This window comes from Bolinopsis microptera, chromosome 7 (genome assembly GCF_026151205.1).
Source record: "Bolinopsis microptera isolate Bmic1 chromosome 7, MBARI_Bmic_1.0, whole genome shotgun sequence".
Taxonomy (NCBI): Eukaryota; Metazoa; Ctenophora; class Tentaculata; order Lobata; family Bolinopsidae; genus Bolinopsis; species Bolinopsis microptera.
Genome location: NC_087078.1, coordinates 3,376,576 through 3,393,240, shown reverse-complemented (window position 1 = coordinate 3,393,240; position 16,665 = coordinate 3,376,576). Strand labels below are relative to the sequence as shown.

At 36.4% G+C, this 16,665-nt stretch overlaps 1 long non-coding RNA gene across 1 annotated transcript; it reads right to left on the bottom strand.

The window, feature by feature from the left end:
• Window positions 1–5,628: 5,628 nt before the first annotated feature.
• LOC134818587 (uncharacterized) lies at window positions 5,629–6,208 on the bottom strand. Its single transcript, XR_010160676.1, has 3 exons — window positions 6,130–6,208; window positions 5,802–5,965; window positions 5,629–5,683 (listed from the first exon to the last, which is right to left on the bottom strand). It is a non-coding gene; the product is annotated as an uncharacterized LOC134818587 (long non-coding RNA).
• Between the last annotated feature and the right edge of the window lie 10,457 nt (window positions 6,209–16,665).

The window sequence follows — 16,665 nt, the reverse complement described above, 5'->3', positions numbered from 1 at the left end:
AAAGTCATTGATGAATGCCCAAAACAGGTATGGTGCTGAATGGAATGACAAAAATTTCACTGAATTCTAAGTTAAACACAATATAATCCAGGTATCGGCAGGCGCTGACGCCAAACGACATTATCATGCATATACTTCTTTATTTTCAGCAGCTAGTATGTTAGCGCGCATAACAAGGCGCGCTAGCATTTTACCGCCATTCTAGGTTTCACTGATTTCACAATACACAATACACAATACACAATATGTCCAATTTGATTCTAATTGTTGCTCCTAATCTGATAATTCTAATGACAGTGACTGCTCCCTATTAACCAACCGACCAACATTTTCGGTCGAACCCTAAAATTACTAATACCAAATTTAAACCCCACATATGCGTGTATAGTCTCCAAATCTTCTCTCTGCTCTCGGACTTTGTTCTTTTGAATAGAACTGTTTGTATACTTTAACAAATAGTGATTTTAACTTTGAGATAAACTGCTAGATTATCATATTTTTGTACCAATGTTCACCTAACTTAACGTCTCTCACTGACACCATTGTAGCGCGATGCGTTACTGTGCCGCGCCGCGCACTTAATAAGGCTTCTCACAGCGACTCTGGCTAGATCGGCGAAATGCGCTACTGTGCCACCCGGCAACCAATTTTAAAGTATAATTTATTAACGATCTGACTACAGACTGGCGGTCAACGTTCCCCGTATAGTAGCTCAACGGAGGGGGTGATCAGGGCACGTGTTAATGAAAAATGTACGTGTCCTTCCACAATCCCCTCTGTTGGGTCACACGATATTGGGAATTACTGGGCCGCGCTCAGCCTGTCATTCCGCCGAATCTCTATGTTAATGAACATGATAGCCTGAGGTCCCCAGGTAAAGCATCTGCAAATATGGCACTTAGGCGAAACTCACTAATCTTTCCAAAAAAGGTATAACAAATTTGGTATTGTCAAAATTCTCACAGTCTCTAGAAAACAGTGGTACAAAAATTTTTTAAATCCGATCAGCAAGTTTATTAATATTTTTATCGTGCACCCCCTAATACCAGTAAAGTTTTCTGTGCCTCCGGCAGACCAAGGAGAACCTTTCCGTCGTTAACTTACGGCACAATAAAGTTTTTATAGTTGTCATATTCTGGACAAAAAGTTCGAAGTGGAAAATTTTTTTTAAAAAATTCAACGGACATTAACTTTGAGTTTGACGGACCTTAAATGAACGGACTTTATTTGAACGGACATTAAAATGAACGTTAGGGCCTCGATCCAGCGTTCACGTAATGTCCGTCCAAATAAGGTTCGATAAGGTAAACAATAAACATGTATTTTGAAAGCTAAAACAAACTTTTCGTATCTCTTATAAAGTTATATGTTTTAAAACAAACCCCCCTCCATAAGCTAAGATCATTAACTTATATAGTATATACCGCCCTATGGAAACAATAAGTTACACTTACACTAAGTCTAACACCGTCTTGTCTTATCGTTTTACTCGCAAATTGTCCTTGAGCAAACGTACTTGATTCTAGTAGCCCCTACCTCCTCAAATTCTACGCGAGTTATCAGTGAAAAACTGTATCAATCACGTGATATGACTTATAAAAAAATTTGGTCTCATTTCTCGAGATTTAGTCGAGGGTTTAAATCCATGGGAAATACAACGCCCACGCCCCACTAATTTTACAATCTAGATCTATAAAACGAAGTACGAGTTTCCGGTACGGCACCTTTGCAGTTGAACCACATTGTGATAATTTCAAGCTAATAAGTAGATATGATTCTTATCTTCACATATTCTTCTGCAAGATGTTAATTTGTAATTGTACAAAGATATGAGAGTTCATGAAGATAAGATCTTTGGTACAATTCTGAATTCAGTACCCAGTATTAGTAAGATAACATGTTCTTTGAACTTGATACTTATTTATTGTTCCTCGGAATCTTGAGACTTCATGCTGGAAAAGCACGCACAATAAAAATACAAATTCACGTACTCCAAATCCCGGTATCTCGTTATCCGTTTTATAGATCTGGATTTTAGAGTGCATTTTATTTACCACAGATTTCATCCCTTGTAAAAAATATTCAAGGGAAAAAAGCAAATGACAGTGTTCAAATCATGATGTTATAGTTGCCTTAATAGGGCTACTATTATAAGTATAACAGCTCAATGCGATACTGTTTCAACGGGTTTACTTTACGCGACTCTCACGTGGAAAAACACGCACAATAAAAATAAAGACTCACCGTCACGTACTACTCTAGTTTAACGTTAATATAATGCCGACTTACGAGCATTCAGATACAGATAATGAATCCGACGACCAGTTTCACTTTATCAACGTCATGAGACACGTTTTATCTCAATCGTACCTAGCTGGGGGCCTGGGGCAGGCCATTATATTCATAAACATAATAGAGATTCGGCGGAATGACAGGCTGAGCGCTGCCCAGTAATTTTACTTAACATACAGAAAAGTTGTAACATTCAAGTTCAACTTGAATGTTACAACTTAAAAATTCAAAAACTGGTCTGTAGACGATCGTTTGAACTTTTTCTTAATTTTAGAATTTTGTGTTCAGTGTTGATGTACCTCAAAACCCATTATTTAATTTTATAAGGCCGTTATTTAATTTTAAAGGGTTGATTTCCCACTTGGTTAATTTTATGGAGGAGTAAGGGATTTATGTGTAATTTTTTCGGTGAATTTTTCCTGAAATTATTCTTTAGACTAATAAAGTGCACAGCTTCTCAACCGATAGCGAAACATATAGAAAACTGTAGCTTTTATAAAACTAAAAGCTCTCTTTCATAACTGACGCAATAAAATATAGTCGGGCGGACGCATACCGGAATTCAGGGGAACTGGAAGCTTCAACATTCAATTTAAAGTCCAATAATCCAAATTTTTCTCTTTCGTCGTAATTATCGACGACGTTTACAATTTAGCTTCTTTCTTCTTTCGGACTTCGTTTTTAGACTAAACTGTAGTTTCTCACTACGAGATGGCCAGGCCTACTCTCATGCTGTCTATATGTGATGATTAACTCTGAAAAACTAGGGACAACTGGGGAATGATCCCAGAACCTCGAGATTTCGCGTCTCTTGCTCTACCAATTGAGCTACTGACCCTGATTCTCAGAGCGAAATCACCACTCATATACAGCACAATTTCATGCTTTGTGTGGAATATAATTTTATCAGTTATTTAGAATATATATTCGCATTATCCACACTATATTTACATTACACGTACAACGTGATATCATTATCAGTGCAGTGTGTACAACACCAACTACACCGATCAATTGCCATGCGAATATATATTCTAAATAACTGATAAAACTGTAGTTTAAAGGATTATCTCTCGAATAATCAACACTGCATCAGCATAGGAAAGTGACCCTCAAAGTCAAGTAATGATCGTTTCTAAAAGCTTGGGTAAGCTAAAATTTCACGCAAAATTGTCTACGCGCCAATAATTACGACACCCTGCTGTATGTCGATGAACAGATCATGTGGTACCGATTTTCGTGTTATTTCATGATCCCATGGCATACAATGGTGCTACTCAGATCATGTAAAGATATAACTGTAGTTGCAAGCTATCGCGGATCACATAGGGGGGATCGTTCACATATTGATATTACACAATAGCTATTTGTAAAACTGATTATGGAGGGGGGGGGGGGGGGGGGGGCAAAAATGTTCCAAAAAATGATTACGTAATATGTGAACGACCCCTAAGCATTTTATTGAATCAGAAAGTCCTTTCAGATGATGGGAATTGGGAGCCATATAGCCTTCATGCAACTTGGAGAGTGGCTGGAGCTGAGACTTGCCCTTCCTGCTGGAGAGTGAAGCTATATAAATATAATACGGAGTACTACGAGCGGACCTGGATTGGCACAGACTTTATCCCTGGATGCGGTATCAGCACGACAATTAACGCGATATATTGGCCGGCCTACCGAATTCCTTTCAATTTAACCTTGCAGAAGGTACAACGGTTTTTGGTGTCTCATGTGGGCTTCACTAATCGATGTCTTAAAGAGCAAGACCTGCAGACAGACTGCAAAATTAACCAAAGTATCATACGAGACAGCCCCCTTCTCCTATCCTTAAATTACACCAGGACTTGATCAGATCTTTAAGTTTATCTAGCTTGCTAGTCTATTGCTTGCTAGTCTATTTGCTGGTCTAATTGCTAGTCTATTGCTCATCGCACGTTCCTTATCGGACCTTATAATTTGGATGATGATTAATCACTCTACACTCGACTGTCACGTGACTTTTTCAACCCGTTCTCTAGCTGGTCTTGAACGACTATTCGAAACCCTAACCCTCTAATCTGATCCCAACCCTAACCCTATATATATACTAACCCAATCCTTAACACAAGCATATGCTGAAAACCTAACCCTAACGAGAAATTAGACTAACTTCCTTGTACGGTCATATCACGTGATCGAGAAGTTTTTCGCCAATATCTCGTCAGGGGAGCATTTTAACCCTATGTCATGGGGGGTGATTCGGAATCAGCGTCCGAAAATACATCGATTGAAGTTGGTTTCTACTGTCGGGGGCCCTTCTAGAACAATCTCGAAGATCGACTGTAGAGTGATTTAGCACGCTCGTTATAATTTACTAATTTAAAGTTCAAATTACAAATAAGGCCCGAAAAATTGAAGGGACATTAATTGCAACGCTGGAGCCCCGCCTAGGGCCTAGCGTTCATTTTATATTATTATTTAATGTCCGCGTCCGTTCAATTAAAGTCCGTTCGTTAAGTTCGATGTTATTAACCACGGTACCAAATTAGACAGGTATTAGTTGCTAGCACCGGGTAATAATCACCTCTCCCATGTCCATGATATGTAGTACTTTATTTCCTCCAAGAAATTATTTATTTAGAGCTCCTTTTGACTTGGCTAGAACTATACATGGGAGGCCCCGGTTATATCAAGAGAGTCCGTCTCGGAAGGTTCTGAACCCACGATTGAGCGTCTTAAAACTTTTGTTTTAGGGAAATTATAGTTTTGCTAGAATTCAGAGTTTCATGTTACTTCTTATTTAATTTAGTGCGGTTAGTGATTATAATTCAGACTTTCAATTTTGGTGGGTTAACACAAATTGAAACGACAATATAGAACAAAATATAGAACGACTAATGGTAGTATAATTAATGAGAGAAAACCTTCTTAAATTGAAAAATGGTTATATAACAATGGAAGTAACCTTTTGATACTATACTAATTAATTGAAACGGTAGAAATTCTTCTCATAACCTATTTAAAGGAACTCTAAGTCTATGTTGGTGCAATCACCTTTTGATATGTCTCTCTCTAAGAAATAGTGTAGGAGGGCTGGAATATCACGCGTCTTTGACTGAGTCTCACCGTCAACAGTTTGACTGTCACGAATGGTCTGAAAGCAATATCTTTTAACTATGGCAATAGAAACAATTTATTACGTAACCAACGGGAAACTACTTTAAACCTGCACACGTCTTACTCGATAAACAATAATATAATACTTAATAAATTTACTATTTAAGACAACTACTTATTTTATGCGGACGTTATAACTGAACTAATTACCTCGGTTGATGACGGAGAATCAATTAATCTAGCAGGTATCGGCAAAGGCAGCACGTTCTGAGAAGGAAGATTCGGGTCTATTGACCTGGGAACGGAAACGGAAGTTTGTACAAAGTATATAATTTTGAGAGCACGAAACTACAATTACCAACTATATTCTTAAACCTACTTCATATGTAAAAACTAATGGAAAAGGATTTTACCTCAAGAACAACTTCAATCCGTATAATGGTCCTTCAAGTGAGAGGGAGATCGGGAATCTTATCGTCGTTAGCTTACTTCTACCCGGAAACTTAGTCACGGTTCTTTAGATTATGGAATGGAAGACTTGCCCGGTAAACTACACGATGTGTCGGTTCAGAGCAACCTGAATAGAATTAACCTTCAGTGTGTCGTATAGAATTTAAGTGGATATTGGAAACGGGAATAGACACTATAAACAATATAGATATAAAAATCACGTCAAACTATTTTATACGAAACAAAATACTAATATGAAAGGCTCACATTAAATCAAGGCAAGGAACTTACTGGAATACTTATGACTGGAAAGATTAAAGCATCCGGATGGAACCGGCATACTGGACTCTGTTATAAGCACTGCTCTGAAACAAACTTGTAAGACTGCACTGACCCGAGAAAGACATCGGATCTCCGATCTCTCTCCCTCTTAACTCCCTCCGACTTTCACAGAGTCTATCAGTCTGGTTCATCAAAATCAGTAATTGTTCATCAAGATCGTTATTGCTCATCACGGTTTAAACTCTGCTATGCTCTGCTAATCATCCATTCTCACAATTCATAGATCTTCGTCTGAAACTGCGATAGGCTAGTCTGCTATCAGGTGATCTTCTGTGGTGTTCTGATTGTACACCTCCATGGAATGTCATCAACCGTGTCGAATTTTCTATTAGTTAAACACAAAACGCTTCATTTTGTTAATCAAACGTAATCTCTTCTCTAATTTAAATATACATCTTATTTCAATGATCTTCTAAACTTAACGATACCTATCTTAAACATAAAATTATTCAAGCTCAAAATGACTGGAATTGTTCATTACTATCTTCAATGGAAATGTGTTAACTATAAATCTAAATCATTTAACTATCTTTTAAAAGGAATATCGGAATTAGAGAGAGAATTTCGAGGTTCCTTACACCTCCCTGCTGAAATAGAGACGGCCTCGTCGATTAAACTTAAATGACTAGAAAATATACTACTAAAAAAACTTTACACATTTTTAAGCATCCATACACCATTTAAACTCGCGTAATATAATTTATAAACTTTTCGAAAAAATTAATCAAATACTTATTTGAAAGTATTTCTTCGGTTAATCTATTTCGAAAATGAAGCAAACATACCTGTTAATAATGCCTTGAAAGGCACTAAACACGAAATACTGATGGTCTATATTATTTATTAATCTCATTTTTAAAACAACTTATTTTATTCTGTGCTTAGTGTCTTTTTACGGATACAAATATATATTTTTTTTAAAATTTGTATCTTATTTTATTAAAAAAATATAAATACTCTCGATACATGGTCTTAAGGCGCAACAAGTCATGTACCCTGGCCAGAGCTCGAGCTTGTGTTTGGGAATGTGAACAGATCTGTCCGGATCTGCCCATTCTGGTATATCTGAGTTTTGAGAGAACAGTGCGGAATATGATGTTTAGTAGAGGTATACACTTCTCTCTACTTATAGTCTTTGTTAACGTGTACCTAGGTAATGTTAGCCTCATGGTAATGTTAACCTTGAATGTGAACCTTGAATGCCATACTTCATAAATATTGAGTACAATATGTTCATCCATGTAATATTGCAACACTTGGCAACATCTAAGACTAAGAGCGTTAGATCCAAGCCTCAATAAAATTAATAAGTTAAAATGAATAAATAACAATTACTACGGCTGACTCCACTTATACACCATACCTTAATCTTACTATATATAAAGCGAGACGATAGTTTTCCGTGCCATTTTACTGACACCACGGCATCAATTTTAACGCGACTTTCCGCAAAAACCGTAAAAGATATACAACTGAAACTTTTTTTTTACTGGGTCAAATTCTTTAATGGCTTTCAAATCAGCATAAAAAATAAAAATTGGCCAAGGAATAGTGATTTTAGAGCCCAAAACTTGGACCCCCAAGTGGTGTCAAAAACGCGAATTAAATAGGTAATAATTATTTTAGTCTTTTGAGTCTTGACACCACTTTAGGGTTATACGGGTTCCTGCTAGTGATTATAAATTACATGTTATGACCGATAAAATTTCTATAGCACATTTTCTCACAAAAGTGACCCAAAAGTGTCGGCAAATATTTATTTATTGAAATTGATGAATTTATGTGGAGTTAATCAACATCACCGGACAATGTTAATTATTATAGTTGTGCTGTGCGAACTGCGAATTTTACGGTCTCCACTTTTAAACATACTATACACGTTTAAGCTTCTAACTACACCCACGACAAAATAAACTTGCCAAAAAAATTAAAATACGATACTCTAATATTGGCTATTCTTCGATTAGCCGTTTTATATCCTTAATTCGTACAATTACTTAATCAATTACACAATCCTTAATTCGAATATTACAACTCTTACCTAAAATACTTGACTTTTAAAATATAATACTACTAAGCGGCTATACTTCGATCAGCCGACGATACTTATAATGCAGTAATCAATGTGCAGCCACTAGCCATATTTGAGAACGTAAATTACCCCAAACTCAACAAAATTTGTATCCCTTATTTCCCAGCATGATTCCACCATGCCAACTTTAACAACATACCCTTTATCAAATCTCCCTCTGTATCATTATAATTCAAATATCTTCTCTTCTTCACGTCCGCATACCCTATTACGCTAAATCATGTTGCCAATCTTAGTTTCAAAGTTCGAAGGGTCGTACTGAATCTGAAGTGTTTCTAACCACCAAGCGCGCTTTTGGCGGTATCACAACACTCAAATAACAGGTAAGAAGCCCATCTACTTATTAAAACTAACACCTTGTCAACAACCATTATAGCACCCCCTCCCAATAAACTTCACAACATCTTCTGAACCCCGTATCCATTAGCCGGCTAATAATTTATACTGCAGTTTAATATTATGACGCAATGAAACTACCGGACTGCGATGTATGGGGACTTGCCACCCCATGGCAACATTAAAATATATCGACTCTGTTACATCGTTTCCTGTTAGTATAAAACTCCGTTACAAAATGAACTAGGATCTGGCAATACTACACCTTAGATCAATAAAATATGATATAATAATGTATAACTGTTAACTAGACTTAAATAAAAGTCTGAAAGAATATAGAAAATAAACTGGTTTACCGCTTGAAATTTTAACAATAAACTGTGAAAGTAAACTGTACCGATACGATCAAAGAAATAATGGCTAAAGGAGAAAGGCAAAAGGTAACATGCATAAGGAATTACAAGAGGGCTTCACACACACTATAATTACATGAAGTCATTAACTGTGAAAATATGCCAGTGTCTGAGGATACACGCTGGCTGACTATTAATAAATAATTTAAGATATCTATGTAAGATTTTCCGTTCAAAATTCTGGGTAATCAGTTTATCAATTAATAATTTAACATCATGAATAAATTCAGTAACTACTGAGGAAGATTTGCATATCCTATATAATTCACCTACAAATACTCCATACGAAGGTTTAACAGGTACGTTGGAGCGAAGGTTAGGAAAAGTAACGACTTTAAAACTAAAGTCACGTCGTTTGTCATATAATTTAGTGTAGAAACGATTGTTCAAAATATTAATGTCTAAATCAAGAAAAGTCGTAGATAAATTGCTATAGTTTGTGACTATAATCTTCAACTCTGCGGGGTAAATATCATTGCAAATAATATCGACAGTCTTATTGTTGATATTGGGGGTAGTTAAATCGTCGATGTATCGACTGGCGTGTTTCAAAGTGTGAACCACAGGGTTCTTGTTTTTAACTTGTAATGTGATGTAATTGTGCTCGTACCAGTATAGAAAAAGGTCTGCAACCTGGGAAGCACAATCACATCCCATTGGGATACCAATTACCTGTCTGTAGATCACACCTCGAAACTTAACATAAATATTATCCATTAAGAATTTAAACATATCTATCAGGTCACTACATGTAAAAGACCATTTAGTCTTATTAACTCCCGACCATCTAGCTTTAAACTGGTCGTTGATATTGATAAAGTCAAGTTTCTTTTCCTCAAAACATAATTTAATTAAAGATGATAACTTCTCAATAAGTTTATCATGGGGAAGGTTGGTGTACAGTTTCTTAAAATCAAACGAATACACTGACTTAGCTGAGCAGGCATTATTAAGATAATTAAGGTTGGATGTCACTCTGTCTTTATTGTCGACAATCCAATAACCAGAAGCGTTTAAGAACTTAAAATTAAAATTATCTAGGTATTTTAAAGTAGTACCAAGCAGTTTAAATACCCCACTCAGAATTTTAGAAAGAACTTTAGTAGAAGATTTAACCCCAGCTGCAATGTACCTGAAATCCAAGGTCGGTTTATGGAATTTCGGTAACATGTGCATAAATGGTACCGAAAGATCATTCACCGGAATCTTAAACTTCTGGCAAAATTGCACATGCTTTCTTACAATATCCTCTTCAGAATCTGTGGAAACTTGATACGTACTAGTGGAGGAAAGTTCATGCAATAAATTATCTAAATAGTACTTCTTGCAGACAAAAGAAACATTATTACTCGCTTTGTCTACGCTAGTCATAATAAAATGTTCTTTTAGGACATTAAGGTCCTCAAACTCCGAGGAAATAACAGTCTGATTCCGCTTACAAAATATCTTAGAGGAAAAAATCTTGGGTTTAAGAGTATCTAAAACTATGGCTCGCCAACCATCAAATAATTTAGTGCTGACACTGTACTTAGTTGCCAGACTTTTAATATATCTATGTAAGTCTGATTTAACACTCCTAAAAATAGCAAACTTATTTTTGTAAACTGGTTCAATAAAAGTGTAACCTTTCTTAAATAATTTTCTAAGTTTATTATTCTTAACAATATCTACGTTCCCAGTGATAACATGCCCGACACTCGGGTTGATGAAATCACTGTAATGACTACAAAAACAATTAACATTAGAGATAGGCTCATTATTTAAAACATGTTCCTTATAATTGGTAACATCAGCACGGATTGACTTCTCATATTTAAAACAGGTCGAGAATCTAAACTGAGGATTACTGAATTTTTTACTGAGATCCTTAAACGGAAATACTTTCATAGCGTCAGAATCATTTAATATACAATTTAATCCAAAATATTCCAACTCTTTAGATACAAAGTTAATAGGCACAAATTCTGAATATTTATTAACTGGTTTCTTATTAACTTTAAAATTATGTTTCTTAAAATCTAAAAATGAGATAGAGCGAGTTTTAAAATGGTTACATAAATCAATCACAATTAAATAACAAACTTTAATATCAGTAGTAGCATTGCCAATATTATTAGAAGTAAAGCTACCAAGGCCTATAACTTGATGCTTTTTAAGATCTCCCCATAATATAATCATCCCGCTTTTCAAACATCTCGCATAATAACATAATCTCATTATCTCGTAACATCATATATTTCTTGCATCATTCCCATCTTTTATCCAATTATACGGCCGTATATTACCTATGGTATCTATATCACCACTTTCCCTTTAACATCATCATGATCCCTATTCCCCAAATGTCATAATTAATCTCATCATCAAAACTTCCCGGCCACAATATCTCATATACCTACACTTTTCAACTTCTACACTAAACCATTATATCTTCAACTTACTTCTCTGCTGTGGCTTCATCAATATATGGCTATGGCTGCAACAACTACTATCAATGTAAATAAACAAATTGCGCTAACGGTGCACTAACAAAACAAGCAACTTAGGTTTGGAGCTCCTACTTTCAATGAGGGACACTAGTAAATCTTGTACGCTCTAGTAAATCTTGTACGCTTGATAAAAATGGTAATGATGTTATACTGGTAAGCGTTATGGCCCCTTGCAACAATATTTCCTTTTGTAAAAAAAATAACGTGTTAATAAAAATATGTTTACAAATACGAAAGGTGAACACTGAACATTGTAGGTGAACTTGAAAAAAATAAAAAATATAGTGTGATTGATCACCATCAGCTTCAACAGTTTTCTTTTATTATACAATAAATAGTTCTAAAATACCATCTTACATAACCGGTATTGGGGAGATTGCCAGAACGGTCTGCTTAAATGACGTGGGTAATGTACTGCCAAATGCTCTCCTACGGCCCTCATGGCGTTAGTCTCAATATTTAACCCCATTTTCTCCTCAAAAGTAAGCTACTACTAATAAAGTTTTTAAAAAACCCCCTCTTCTAAATCTTACAGGTCTTCCTCAGTTCAGCACAGTCTGTGACTAACGCAGCAATCATGGTGAAATATTTATATATTCTGGAAGCGGGCTTGGTTCCATCTATGTTCTGATGCGTTATCTGTAAAGCACTTATATAACTAACTTAAATAATTACTTAATTAAGGACACCTAGACAGACCAAGGAACTAAACGAATTTTATAGGTACATCTTTATTTCTAATGGTATTGTTGTTAATTCACTGTAAATTTTCGCTATTTTAACGCTAATGAGCTAATGTGATTAACAGTAACTTATTCTACTTATCCGAATTACAATCTTACTAATTCCTCATCATCCACTTTAAATTTCTGAATTCTTCAAATTACCCCGTGAAATTTAATGAATACTCCTTTAATAAAAGTTTATTCTTACTCATTCAAAACTTACTCTTGACATAAGTCTGAAATACAAAAGTTAATTTAATTACAAACCGCCCCTCGGTATTGTATCCCTAATTTCCATAACATGCAGATGAATATCATGAAATAACCAAGCTGAGCAATTATCCAGTGACACACAGGCCTGACATGACACCTTACGGCTTTATGCTAGACAATGGTTATCCATCTCACTATTCACTGACACATGGCTCCCTTATCCTTATAAAATTGACTTAAATTATCTGCAGGCAGATGATATTCCTTATCAAGTTAACTTCTTTAAATATCGATTAATTTCTCGCGTACGATATTTTGACGCTTACAAAAGTAACATTTGTTATCCTCATTATCCATAACTATCTCCTTAACTGTCCTAGTTATAATCAATCAATGTATCCAACATTAACTTACAATACACAAACAAACCACTGTACACTTTATTATCTAAATTTCTTTACTACTCACATCCTGCGAAACCCCTGTTCACTGTCCTTTCTTGATTGATGGAACGAACTCTATTCATTTTAGTCCTCGGTCTGAATGAAAAAATAAAAATGGTTAGAACAAATTGAGTCTCATGTCGCTTTTCTCCTATTTCTCTTAATGAACTGAATTAAATTAGCAACAAACCTATTATTATCAGTCATTAAATTTAAAACTAAACTATCTTGCCTTGTGGCTAACAACTAATTGCAAATTAAATAATTGGAACGTCGGAGTTAAATTATCAAATGACAAAAACTGATTTAAGAAATAAATCTGTATCAACCCACTTTCTGATTTTTTCAAATTTTGGCAAAAATTTTAAGAGCCCAACGCATCGCTGCTCCAATGTTATTAACCACGGTACCAAATTAGACAGGTATTAGTTGCTAGCACCGGGTAATAATCACCTCTCCCATGTCCATGATATGTAGTACTTTATTTCCTCCAAGAAATTATTTATTTAGAGCTCCTTTTGACTTGGCTAGAACTATACATGGGAGGCCCCGGTTATATCAAGAGAGTCCGTCTCGGAAGGTTCTGAACCCACGATTGAGCGTCTTAAAACTTTTGTTTTAGGGAAATTATAGTTTTGCTAGAATTCAGAGTTTCATGTTACTTCTTATTTAATTTAGTGCGGTTAGTGATTATAATTCAGACTTTCAATTTTGGTGGGTTAACACAAATTGAAACGACAATATAGAACAAAATATAGAACGACTAATGGTAGTATAATTAATGAGAGAAAACCTTCTTAAATTGAAAAATGGTTATATAACAATGGAAGTAACCTTTTGATACTATACTAATTAATTGAAACGGTAGAAATTCTTCTCATAACCTATTTAAAGGAACTCTAAGTCTATGTTGGTGCAATCACCTTTTGATATGTCTCTCTCTAAGAAATAGTGTAGGAGGGCTGGAATATCACGCGTCTTTGACTGAGTCTCACCGTCAACAGTTTGACTGTCACGAATGGTCTGAAAGCAATATCTTTTAACTATGGCAATAGAAACAATTTATTACGTAACCAACGGGAAACTACTTTAAACCTGCACACGTCCTACATTATGTTGTTATCTAGTCTTGCTGCTAAATAGATAAGCCGACAGTGCAGCAGCTCATCGTGACGTGGCTTAAACGCAAATACTACGCACACTGACTACAACACTACAGATAACAGAGACCCCTAGGCTCGGTGGCCCCAATTTAATTGGGCCCCTCCTTCCACATAAGTCCACCGTAGCCCTCCTTGAAGCGTAAGTTTACCTTTCTACATGACTGAATCGACGGAACGCCCGTTTTGTTTCTCAACTGCAACCTGTTTGGAATTGGTCGATAAACTCATTGTACCTCAACTCGACCGTGAATTGCTGCTCTTTGGAGCGACTGAAGATGACCTTCAGTTATGCAAGCAATCCAAGCAGAAAATGCTACGTGCACACATTCTTGACAGTCATAAGTGTACCTCTACATTAACCGAAACTACTGACAAACTTATCTCTCTAACTCAAATTTTTTCGAGATCGTCCACTGATGCGATGACCGGCCTCCAGAACACCGTTAGTGAAGCACAGTCCCTTGTCCAGTCTCTACGTGACCATTCTGCTCACCCTCCTACTCAACCTACAACCACCCTCCCCGAAATACCTGCACCACCAACACCGGTCCAGACTGTGGAACAGCCCTTCTCCAAGCTCGAAACTGGTGACCAGCTGAAGAGGTTTGACTTTAAGAGATTGGACTCTGAATTAACCTATGATAAAGTTTTCTCGAATAGAAAGGTTGCATATTTTGGCGATGCTCCTTACAAGTATTTAGGAGGGTACCACAGGGCAAAGCAATTAGACCCTGAGACGTACCTTGCTGAAATACTTGTAGCAGTTGATGATGTGTGCAAGACCAACAACATCAACTATAAGGATTTCAATAGCTGCATGATCACCAAATATGAATCACACGTCTCGTGTATACCTCCTCATTCCGATGATGAATCGTGTATAGTACCCGACAGCACTATACTTACCATTTCCCTGGGGGGTAAAAGGGATTTAGTTTTTCGTAGACGTCCTCCAGGCGAGTATCGCGATGAAACCGTGACAGTTCAACACGGCGACTGTTACACTATGACGCGAAAATCGCAGGACCTTTTTGACCATGCTGTTCCTCCGCAAACTCAGGCGGATTTTGAAGGTCCTCGAATCAGCTTAACCTTTAGACAGTTGGCCTCGGCACATTCCAGAAAATCTAGCAGCCATCAGTTGCGACCTCTACCCCATCATAAAGTGAACCAGACCAAACGAGTGCTGATACTGTCTGACAGCAAAAACTGTAATTTTGACTGTTCTCAATTTCGTTCACCTGTCATAGCGTTCCGGGAAAACTTATTTTTCCTCCGCGACTTAAAGGAACACCGGGAATCGATTCAGCAAGCCGACATTGTACTCATAAGTGCTGGCATAAACGATATCCAGAAAAACAGAGCGAGTGCCGTCCTGCTGCATAATCACATCAGAAGTTTCATAGAACAGTTCCCGCGCACTATGTTCTTATTCGATGCAGTCAGTCCACTATCGATACATGCTGACCGATTCAACACCCACAACGACATTATCCAGTACCTTAATGAACTCATGTTTAAGTGCTCCCTTCACCATGACAACTTCAGACTCTTCGACAACTCAAGTTTTAGTCTCGCTCACCTCGCTCGTGACGGTCTACATCTTAACTATATTGGACAGAGTGTATTATCAGATTGCTGGGTAAACTGTGTGCTCATTGGACTGGGGTTCAGGCGTGGACCCCTACCTCTACGTGAGCACTTTAAACGTATGATATCTTATCCAATCTCTGGCCACTTTGGCACCTGAGCACGACGTATTTTATATCTTAATGTCAAATTATCATGACAAAAATATCGAATCCTGAACAACTTTCCAGACTCGCGCTGAGTCGCAAACAATTTCATTAATCAAACAAACGTAACTTATTTGAACAAACTATTACTATATTACCAAATTTTCCGTCATTTCAAATCAAAATTAGAAACTTAAATCAAATTCAAACTCAAGCACAAAGCACATAATACAATCAACTACTTAAATGAACTTTTCCCTTATCCAGATTCCCTACCTTCTCACCTTATCTATCACACCTTATCAGCAAAACGCGAAATAAACCCTGCTTGATAATAGTCCACGTCCCTACATCATAACAATTTCATATTATCTAATTCCTAACCTCATGCCGTACTCAGACAACGACGACGCAATATTTACACGATATCTACACAGATATTTACACAGTACTCATTATACATACATCACACATTACTGTACATCTGACTCTGTACATTTGACTGATCTGTACATTTGACTCTGTACATTTGACTCTGAACATTCGACACATACATTACTGTACATATGGAAATTAGGCTCATGCACGGTGAGCTGCTGCCATCAAGTAATAGAAGAGAAGTTAAAGGTCAATCATAAAGGTAAAGGTGAAGTTTACTTAATTACTGTAGATAAGTCACGGTACTTTCTACACACAGGACTGAAAGTCTTCGTTAGAAGTATCTGACTAGGTCACGTTATTATTATCATATTCTGTATTAATAGTAAGTCTATACTCTCTTACTCGATAAACAATAATATAATACTTAATAAATTTACTATTTAAGACAACTACTTATTTTATGCGGACGTTATAACTGAACTAATTACCTCGGT